The following is a 10736-nucleotide window of genomic DNA, read 5'->3' as shown; positions in this document are numbered from 1 at the left end:
GAACTGACCCTGTAAGACATACCTAGACTAGGCAACCCACCAAATGCCTGATGTGCGCCCAATTTTAAAAGGATGTTCTTTTGCTTTTTCACTAATGCATGCCAATATGTGTGTAAAAGAGTAGAAAGCATTAAAAAAAATGACTGATGGGACCATAGGTCGGCAAAATGAACGGAACTCACTCAGACTCACTCACAAATCATATGTTTAGCTTAGGGCTCAATCAGAATCACCAAAATAACACTTAACCAGCCTCATGTGTACTCAGACTCACCAGGAATCATACTCATCAGGGCCACTCACTAAGACCGGAATCAGCCGGGTACACTCGAGCTCATGCTAACGAAAAATCGCACCTATCCAGGCTCACTCAGATTCAAACTCACCAAAAGCAGTGCCAGCCGTACTTAGTTGGACTCACTCACTAGATTCACACCCAGGCAGGCTCACTTGGACTCATGGGCTGAAGGACTCATACTCACCTGCGCCCACTAACAGTACATTCAACTGGCACCTACTGTGCTCTAACTCGGTTTGCAGTGATGCTAAGTCCTCTCAAGATTGGAACCAGAGAAAGCTTGTCCCAACCGAACATTCAGCTGCTACCAGAGATATAGGAATAGCCATGGGATTGAGCTTCTGTTGGATCTTGGTCATTATACCAGCTTTGAAAGTGAATGCTCCGAGTTGGAGCACGGCGCTCAAAATGAACCAGTCAAATCTGTTCTGAGCGCTCAATATCAACCAGCCGGATGTAAACTGTACTGTGAGAGCACTCTAGGAGTGCTCTAAAGTGACCCATCAAATGTACCTTAAGACTCACAGATTCACTCAGACACATGAAATCACGAGCTGAGACTCACCCAAACTCACGGAATGGTGAACTCAGGTTCAAAGGTTTATAGCTAAAGATCATCGCTAATGATCGGGGCCCCTAGTCCAGGCTTTGCTGGCTCTTGCCATCCTCTCCACTCTCTGAATCAGCTTGAGCTGGTCGTCGAGGGCCAAGCTAGACAGCAGCGCCTCCCATTGCTCCCTCATGGTGTTCTATGTTGTGTAGCGCACACTCCCACATAATGTGATATAGGGTTGGCGTGGCCCCGCATCACGGGCATTCGTTCCTGTAGGCTGTAGGATGTATGTGATGTAATATGTGTAGGTACGTGTAGGTGCCTGTCTGGAGCCTACGCCAGGCAGTGGCATCCTCTGTGGTAGTTCAGGATGGCTGAATGCTCGGGGTCAACTGGGTCTGGGTCATCTGCAGTCGGCGTGATGAGTGCTCGGTTATGTACGAATCCTTGAGCTGCTCTGTCAGTGTACAGGTTACCCGTGATGCCAGTGTGGCCCGGTATCCAGGTGATGGTTTGGGTGATGATGTCCTCAGTGTCCTTCTTGGGTATTTGGGCTAGGACTTTTGCAGCAGGTCTTCGGGTTCTTCCCTGCAGAAAGTTGCTGCAGGCCTGCTGGGAATCCATGAGGATTGTCAGTAGTTTGTTTGTGTGTTGGCCTTCGCGGATGGCTAACGCGATGGCCAGCTCTTCGGCTTTTGTGATCATGCAGGGGCGGGTTGATGTACCAGAGGTATTGTGGCCTCGTTGGTCGCAGACCACTGCCACTGCGCCCTTATTCTTCGTCCCGTACATGGCGGTGTCCGTAAAACGGGCCGTGGTATGGAACCTGAATGTTTTCTTCATGTACTGGGCCCTCGCTCTTCCCCTGCCAGATTGTAGGTTACGGTCCCTGCTGCGTGGTATTGGGGCAATGTGATACCTGTGACCGATTGTGATTGTGTCTGTGCTTCTTACTTTCTTTATCTACACTTTGCTGTCACTTTACCTCCCCTCTCTCCCCAGCATAGGGTAGCAAACCGGATCTTCCCATCTGGTTAACCTCCCTGCCTTTCCCCTTTCTTCTGTCTCTCTCTCTCTGTCCTGGACGTGACGAGGCATCATGCAGGGTTCTTGGGTTCGTATTGTTGTGGCTTTGAAGGCCCAAGGTTTGTAGGACCTGCCAGCCCGTGTGATTCCGAGCAAGTCTCTATTGTGAGACGTGAAGGGCTTCTGTGAGTTTGCTGAGGGTGTTGTATAACCCCAGCACCAATAATTTCTCAGTCGATGTACTCATCTCTGTCAACAAAAAAAATTGACTCCAATTAGCTTTTCCAATAGGAATCAACTGGGACCAATAGGAATCAATTGGAAAATCCTTACTTCCAACCGGTTATGATTCGGTCAGAGGAAAACCAATTGGAGTTGCCAGTTGAAATGAACTGGACCCAATTGGAACCAATTGGAAAATCCCTAGTTCCAACTAGTTACGATTGAGTCAAAGTGAAACCAATTGAGTCCGATTGGACTTGCCAATTGGAATCAACTGGGCCCATTGGGGAATCTTTACCTCCAATTGGTTACGATTGAGTCAGGGATGGATCGAACCAACCGAGTCTAATTGGCAGTTTAAACCAGCTAGGCCCACCTTGCATTCCCAACTGAGTCTAATTGGACTATCAATAGGAATAAACTAGCTAGAATGTAACCAACTGGGAAATCATACTTTCAGTTTATGAACCCATTCAAGGAAACTGGAATGAGTTATAGCTATATATGCATGCAGTACTATAGCAAACCTGTTTCTGACAGCTGGAATCATATTTAGGTTTGCTTTGTGGGGTACATATATATATATATATATATATATATATATATGTATGTATGTATGTATGTATGTATGTATGTATGTATTGGTATTGCCCATTGGTGCAATTGGCACCAGTTGGTTTCGAACCAATTGGCACCCATTGGGTACAATTGGTCACTCCAACAAGAACCAATTGGTCATGTTCCAGTTGGTTCAATTGGTCCAGTTATGTACTAATTTACGATTGGAAATTTTCCAATTAGTACCAATTGGAAATTTCCCAATTGGGGTCAATTGTTATTTTTTGACAGGGATCGGCAGGCGGAGAGCGGTCTTGAAAGCCATCCTCAAGAGTGTGTCAGCCTGTTTCGTCTCGAATTGTGTGAGAAAGTAGTAGGGCAGGCTGTATGTAATTCTGCTCACCACCAGGCTTCTGCCCAGTTGGAGGGTGTCCCCTTCCTTCATGCCTCTGTTCTTGGATGTTACGCAGGATATCATGTGTGATATCGCCTTGACACTGGTTTTCAGGCTGCAGCCACATACCCAGCACCCTGAGCAGTGGCTTCTCTGGTATAAGACCTCCGTTGAGGTGTACCTCAAGTTTTCGTGTTGGGTCTGTGGGGACTGTGTGGTTACCCTGGCCTCACCAGACTCGTATAAGTTCAAATTTCTCGGGTGAGCATTGTAATCCCCGTTGGTTGACGTATTCTTGGATGAGGTGAGCTGCAGTTGGCAGCTGTTCTTCTCTTAACAGCTGAGCTGTTTAAGCCGACCGTCAGTCCGTGTGTGGTGAACAAAACCTCGCTGAGCGATGACGTTACCTGCGTTGCCTAGCAACCACCTTGCGGAGCGGCGTGTGCTTTGCCTCCTCTCCGTGCCGTGCACATGTTGCCTTTACATAGGACGTCAAGGAGAGGGAAGGAGAGCATATGCGCGGCGCGCGCTATGCTTGGGAGAGAGAAACAGAAAATGAGAGCGAGTGAGAGAGGAAGAAATTGTAGCAGCACCAGCGAGGCAACGCGCAGAGCTGCTGCTGACGCTGTCCACGTTTCCCCGCGTTCGCGCCAAACGCGTGCGGTGTCCGTGACTGCAACAGGCACCTCTGGCAGCGGCTCGGCAGGTTTCGACCAGCCACGCCCCGGCAAGTGTGGAGGCGCAGCTTGGCCATGATGTCACCGCGGAGATAAAGCTCAGAGCCGCTGCGACGGCGGCAGAACTCTCGTTGACTCTGTGTCGAGTACATGTAGCCTTAACATGGGATGACCAAAGAAGATCCGGACACCCGAAGAAGAAGCCGCTCATCTTGAAGCGCGTCGCGCGGCCAAGCGAGAATCTGCGCGTCGGCGGCGAGCCGATTTGGCATACCGTGCCTAGCAGCACCTAGCATTTCCTAGCAAAACTTAGCCAAGCCTAGTAAAATCCGGAAGAAGCTAGGTCGATCACCAGCTTCGCTGTTTACTCGAGCCTTGCACCACTAGTGCAAGCTGCCCACCTTTTTTCAATGAGGGACCCTGTTGTGGTCCAGAGTGTTACATCGTCTGCGTAGAAGGCGTGGCGGAGACCTCCTACGTCTGGCAGTTTTCTTGCGAGGCTGATAATGGCAACGTTGAAGAGTGTGGGTAAGATGACAGCTCCTTGTGGTTGTGCCCTTGTTGGGAGGGTGGTACACTGCAGTCTGGATCTCCCCCCGTCCTCAAGCTGCACTGTGTCGTGGCTTAGGAAGCTCTGAACGCACTTGTACGTTTGCTCGCCACAGTTGGTGTTGACGAGCCCTTCTAGGATTCCTTGGTGGTTGACGTTGTCGAAAGCCCCTTTCATTGCTAGGAGGACGTGTTAGCCGCTGCGGGGAACGTTGCTGAGGACTTCTTTCTTGATTTGGAGTAATACGTCTTGCGTGGGACAGGCCTGCACGGAAATCAAACATGGCGGGCGAGACGAGCACGGTTCCTCGACGCCACAGTGGCTCCATGGTTCTGGTTTACTAAAGGTGTAGCCTACTACGTGGGTCATTGGGTGCGTGACGGCGCAGTCCAATGGGGAGGAGGTGATTCCACGTCATGAGTGTATAAAATGAGCGCATTCATCAAGTTCCAAGGTCTACAAACGCTATAATGCTTTTGCATTCCCACTCGTAAGCAGTCTTACGTGTCTCTGCTGAATTTTCAAAAATTAAAGCCAGATTTCTAAAAATCTTGTAATGTTTCTTGGCATTTTTCGTATTAAATGTAGGTGTTGGGATGGCAAATTTTCTAATGGAATGTGAATGTCTGAGAAAATACAATGTTCAAATATGGAATCAAATGATGAATATATCTTATTTCTAAACAAAGTGAGATATGAAGGTTGTGCATAGAGTCCTTGCGAAAAAAGAAAGAAAAAAGACTTCTTTATGTTAATGGAAACACATAGTCATGTTAGCAACTAGATGTCAGGTGAACTGGGGAACTTTTCAATGAAAAATAAGTGAAAATTGGTCAGATTTGGTGCGCCAGTGACAATGACAGCAATGAACAAAGGAACAGCATGCCGCCTAATGCATCTAGTGGAGCTGTGCTTGCTTAAGGTAGCTGAGTTTTATGCTGCAGCAGCGCACATAATTCTAAACATGATGAAATTGGTTAATTACTAAACTGCATTACCTAAATCGAGACAACAAATTCGCAGGCTGCCAAGGACGAGGCATGCTTACTTAGCGACTGGAAGCTGCTGTGCAGAGGACATCTCCTCTATGTGATTGCTCAGGAAATGGTGCATCGGCGTAACAACCGTGGTTCTCCTGCAGCGGTATCATTTGAAAAAGTCTACACTTTAATCAGTCGTTCTCACTGCAGGCTACGACGACTGTTGTTATCCCTTATAGCATTCGAACAGATGTGAATATTCAACCACTTTGAATAGTGAATTTTCTTATCAAATAACAAAGCCTTCAATTCACATTGGAAATTTTGAATATTTGCACACCCCTAGTTTTAACAGAATAATTACGAGCCCTAGTTATTTATACTAAGTACTCGTGCTTCAAATGGCAAGGGCGGTAATATTTTAAAACAGTGCAGTAGAGATAACATTGTCCTTTTTGCAGCCCAGTAGTACCAGTTGCCACAGTGTAGTACCAGTAACCAAATCATCATAATCATCATCAGCCTATTTTTATGTCCACTGCAGGACAAAGGCCTCTCCCTGTGATCTCCAATTACCCCTGTCTTGCGCTAGCTGATTCCAGCTTGCGCCACTGTCAGCAACTATGGCATCACGACAACAGCCTGACCATGAATGCATGATTACGATCGAATGGCGACAGCATGATTATGACTGCATGATCACTCCACCTAGTTTTCTGCCGTCCTCGACTGCGCTTCCCTTCTCTTGGTATCCATTCTGTAACTCTAATGGTCCACCGGTTATCCATCCTACGCATTACATGGCCTGCCCAGCTCCATTTCTTCCGCTTAATGTCAACTAGAATATCGGCTATCCCCGTTTGTTCTCTGATCCACACCGCTCTCTTCCTGTCTCTTAACGTTAGTCCTAAGATTTTTAGTTCCATCGCTCTTTGTTAACCTCCAAGTTTTTGCCCCATATGTTAGCACCGGTAGAATGCAATCATTGTATACTTTTCTTTTCAACGACATTGGTAAGCTCCCAGTTAGGATTTGGCAATGCCTGCCGTATGCACTCCAACCCAATTTTATTCTTCTGTAAATTTACTTCTCATGATCAGGGTCCCCTGAGTGACCAACTAATTGCTAGCAAATACAGTGGACTTGTGGTAATTCAACCTCGATTAATTTGAATTTTTACTTAATTCAAATGTACTGGAAAGCCTTGGCGAGAAACCTTATATTTCTATGGAAGGAAAACCTCGTTTAGTTTGAATTTGAAAGCATGCCGCTTCGATTAATTCGACCTCCACCAGCGCCCCCTCAAGTGCCGCAGCATTTACTAAAGGTTGAAAACACGAGAAATTCAGCAGACGATGCTACTGCTTCCCTAGTCATGAAGCTGTTTTATTTAAATTTATTTTTATTGTTTTGTGCCCAGCGCTCCTTCTGCCCTTGAAGCCATCTGTTCCCACTTGTTTCATGTTGTGTTACGCTGAAGCAAAGTTTAATCGTGTCGCGCTCTTCGCCTCATGCTGGTTGAGTCCCACTTCAAGTGCAAAAACAAAAAGTCATTACAGACTACTTCAAGCAATAAAACAGATTTTATTTAGTTGATTTAATCGCCATTAGTTCATTTGACCTACCGGATAATTCAACCAAATCTTGCCCTCTCTCAGTTATTGAATTAATGGGAGTCGACTGTAATTAGTTGATCAGTATCTATCATGTACTTACTGGTATTTGCTGTCGCTTGTAATGTGTTTCCAATAAAAATACATTACTTTTGTAAATATTAGTTTTTCCCAAAGCAGGTACAGGTTGTATGTATGCAATAATACATTTCCGTGTGCTTAAAGTCAACAATATATTTATTTTTATTCACTGGTGCGGTGAGAATTGTGGTGAGTGGCTTAATTTTATTGTATGTTAATCATTTATGCACGTGTTCTTATAAGAGCACACCACTGATATAATATTTTCGTGTAAATCAAATGGCATAAAATATTAATGTTGTCTAAGCAGAAATGTATGAATATAACAAAATTCAATAAATTTCTCATTGCAGTTTGTACCACCATTAATAAAAGGTACCTGAAAAGCAAATGAATTGTGCATATATAATTGCTCTTGAATAATTACTCTCTTCAAACAGCCAACAGAGGTTCATGAAGCAAGAAAACAATAATTATATCCCACATGTATGGGAATAACTTTAAGCAAATCTCTCATTGATATTTGTGAAAAACACTGTTCTTGCAATCATTTACAAGCGTAGAGTACACAAACAAGTTGGACACATTTTCGTCGAGAAACACCTCGCTCAACATAAACTTGTTCTCGAACATGTGCTTGAAGCTCGCACATGTAGATCCCATGCATGACAACAAACAAATTACGACAACGGTATGACTACATCAGAATGATAACGACGAAATGAAAAAGATGTAACGACCACAATGGCATTACAGTGACTGTATCATGACGACTTAATGATGAGAATGTTAAGATGATGACAGCATGACAACTATGGGATGACAACACCGGAATCACTACAACTTAATGACGACGACGTTATGATAACAGTGGTATGACAACACTGAAATCACGGCAGAACGATAAAAAAAAATCACACCTGAGTGATAACGACGACATGACAAAGATTTAATGACCACAATGGCATTACAGTGACTGTATGATGACGACTTAATGATGAGAATGTTAAGATGATGACAGCATGACAACTATGGGATGACAACCGGAATCACTACAACTTAATGACGACGATGTTATGATAACAGTTGTATGACAACACTGAAATCACGGCAGAACGATAAAAAAAAATCACACCAGAGTGATAACGACGAAAGAACGACGACGGTGGAATGATCATGACGGCCTGACGATGACACTCGACAACGATGGAATGATGAGAACTACGGCATGACAATGACAGTATGACGACATTGGGAGGCAATACTGAAATGACGACAATATTATAATGACAATGGAGTGACAACGCCAGGATGACAGTGGGATGGTGATGCTGGAATGATGACAACATGATGACAATTGGATGACGATACTGGAAAGATGGCGACTGTCAGCAACTATGGCATCACTACAACAGCCTGACCATGAATGCATGATTACGATTGAATGGCAACAGCATGATTATGACTGCGTGATGACGGTATGACGCATTCATGAATGTGACAGCGTGACAACAGCAGCATTATAACGATGAAATCACAATGCAGTGATGGTGGCATAGCGAAAATGGCAGAACGATCACGATGGCATGACACGGAGGAATTATCGCACTGAAATGAAAGCGATGAAATGATGATGACGGCGGAATGACGACAGCTTGATGATCGACGATGGGACGACAGCTATGAAATGACGACAGCATGATTACAATGGAATGACGACGACTGCATGACGAGGAAGGAATGATGATGATGGCATGACGACAACATATTTGTGTAGGAGCTCACATCTGCACTTTCGTGCATCACTGCAGCCCTGGGATGCCTCGGTTTGCACTATACGCGGTGCTTGTTTGCACTACGTCCGGTACTAGCCAATCGTGCAAGACAGCAGCAGCCAGCACCTGAAAAGCAGGTGCAAAAGGCGACGAAAGCTTTGCTTAAAAAAACTAAAACTGAAAGATAGTGCCTCGAGTTATATGGCTGCCCGAAGCCAGGGATGTAACAATTACACAGCACCACTTCCGCGAGTGATGACACGTCATGAAAGCTGAGCGAATGCGCATTGGGCTGAGGTGTCACCGCTGTGATAATAATATGGAGAGTACTATAACACATATACAAAGAGGGTGAACGTCATCCCCATCATGAAGCTGCACCACTCAAGGAAGCATGACATGTGTACACACAGACAATGCGAACGCAAAGAACAACAAAAACAAATTCTGGCAGAACCCATCTCACAATGGCTGTCGAGTTTAATGTGATTAGCATTCAAGAAATGTAGCAACACACTGTATTGCAACCGCCGACACACATCGTGTATGAGCTGCACGCTTCCCCCTGGACACGCGGCACCATCTAGCGGCGCGCCCGCAAAGTTCCCCTTCTTTTGCGTGGCCTCCGAGATGCGTGGCTCGCCAGTCGTGCTAACGCTGCGAATTAATCCGTCGGTGTCCGCGGGCATTCAATGTGCAGCGCTAAAGCTGCTGTGCTTCAGAAACCCCTGTGACGCGGGTTCGACTTCACCCAGCACCGGAGAAATGTCAGTTGTTTTCTTTTTTCCACTGAAGAGCGACGTAAAAAGGCTAGGTGAATAGATAGACCCAAGCACACTGAAGTAGGCTAAGAATGCTATTCGCATTAAATAATGTTTAATGATATATATATTACATATATACAATATATTATAATTATATACATATATTTGAAGGCGGTGTTATAGGGGAAAATTTGCCAGTGACTATTCCTTTGTACTATCCGGAAATAGCGCAGAGACTAACATGTTTTTTTCTTTATAATAACCAAGTGCCCATATAGAGCTGCTAAATAAGGAGGTAGTTAGCATATCAAAGGCGGTGAGTTTTAAATATAGTAAGAGAATGGTAAATGAAGTAGCGTCTAAAATAGTCAAAATGGCTGGAGTGATATAGTTTGGAGCAAAAATATATAGGCACCGCATTCCCTTGTATATACCTTTGCACACTGCTCGCTTTGTCTTATGTTACCCACATCCTTCCCGGTGATCAAATGCTGACCAAATTTTGCGCAGATGCCATAGAATAGTATGGCAAACAGTGTCCTTTACGCCATCTGACTTCAAACAATGTGCCGACATGAAGGAAGATGTGCAACAGCACGCAGCAGAATAAATAAAATAAAATGTTGTTTCTTTTCTGAATGCGGAATTATAGAGGAAATGCAGAGCTGCTTTTGCAGCTTCAGGTTCTATTATGGCACGTCTGTGTGGCTATTTATCAGTGACTGTGTCAGCACTCGTAAAGTGTAATCAAAATAACAAGAATCCGAAGTGATGTGCATTGCTGGTGCGGATGATATGTTGCGTGCTGTGCAACATGTTCGTAGAATTGTTCGCTGGAACACCAAGGCATTTCGCGACATGTGCAGAACATGTATCCTGAAAGTGGTTCTAAGCATGAAGTTTCTAGCAAAAAGCTATGATATGAGCACTGACTTGACTTCCATTCTGCAGTTGCAGCATTCCACCTAGTGACTGCAATTAAAAAGTTATACTGTATATGCTCTGACAGCATTACTAAATATACGAGTGCCATATAATGGATTGTTAATAGTAATGCCGCACAGCATCAAATTTTTTTCAATCGTGCTCGGTTATTAAAAAATATATAGTTAGCATCAAAGTCTCCTGTCTTAACTCTCGTCAATTGCTTGCGTCAGTGACACTGGCTGTGTTTGTGCATATTGCGATAGGTGTATCTTGTATCATCATATACACTTTAATTCACCAGATGTATTGAAAATGCAG

Source organism: Dermacentor silvarum, chromosome 3 (assembly GCF_013339745.2).
Source record: "Dermacentor silvarum isolate Dsil-2018 chromosome 3, BIME_Dsil_1.4, whole genome shotgun sequence".
Taxonomy (NCBI): domain Eukaryota; kingdom Metazoa; phylum Arthropoda; class Arachnida; order Ixodida; family Ixodidae; genus Dermacentor; species Dermacentor silvarum.
The sequence above is the reverse complement of the archived record's forward strand: the minus strand, read 5'-3'. Positions refer to the sequence as shown.